The sequence below is a fragment of the Galeopterus variegatus genome, unplaced genomic scaffold (assembly GCF_000696425.1).
Source record: "Galeopterus variegatus unplaced genomic scaffold, G_variegatus-3.0.2 Scaffold10418, whole genome shotgun sequence".
In the NCBI taxonomy this organism is placed as follows: Eukaryota; Metazoa; Chordata; class Mammalia; order Dermoptera; family Cynocephalidae; genus Galeopterus; species Galeopterus variegatus.
In genome coordinates, this window is record NW_007736529.1 from 39648 (window position 1) to 40370 (window position 723).

The window sequence follows — 723 nt, forward strand, 5'->3', positions numbered from 1 at the left end:
CTGTTGTTTTGTGTAGCCACCTTCATTGAAAATGTTAGCTAGATCTTCCAGATAACTTGCAGTAGCTTCTGCATCAGCATTGGCCACTTCACCTTGCACTCTTGTGTTATGAGACAGCTTCTTTCCTTAAACCTATGAAAACACCTCTGCTAGCTTCAAACTGTTCTTCTGCAGCTTTCTCACCTCTCTCAGCCCTCACAGAATTGAAGAGACGTAGGGCCTTGCTCTGGATTAGGCTTAGGCTTAAGACAGCGTTGTGGCTGGTTTGATCTTCTATCCAAACCACTAAGACGTTCTCCTTATTAGCAATGAGGCTGTATTGCTTTCTTGTCATTTGTGTGTTCGTGGAGTAGCACTTTAAATCTCCTTCAAGAAATTTTTCCTTTGCATTCACAAATTGGCTAACTATTTGGTACAAGAGGCCTAGCTTTCAGCCGGTCTCAGCTTTTGATATGTCTTCCTCACCAAGCTTAATTATTTCTAGCTTGTGATTTAAAGTGAAAGATACGAGACTCTTTCTCTCACCTGAACATTTAGAGGACATTGTAGGGTTATTAATTGGCCTTCTTTCAATATTTTTGTGTCTAAGGGTATAGGGGATATAGGGGTGCCCAAGGAGAGGGAGATAGACAGAGAATGGTTGGTCGGTGGAGCAGCAGGAACACACAACACTTATTGATTAAATTCACCATCTTACATAGGTGTGGTTCATAGCCCTCCAAA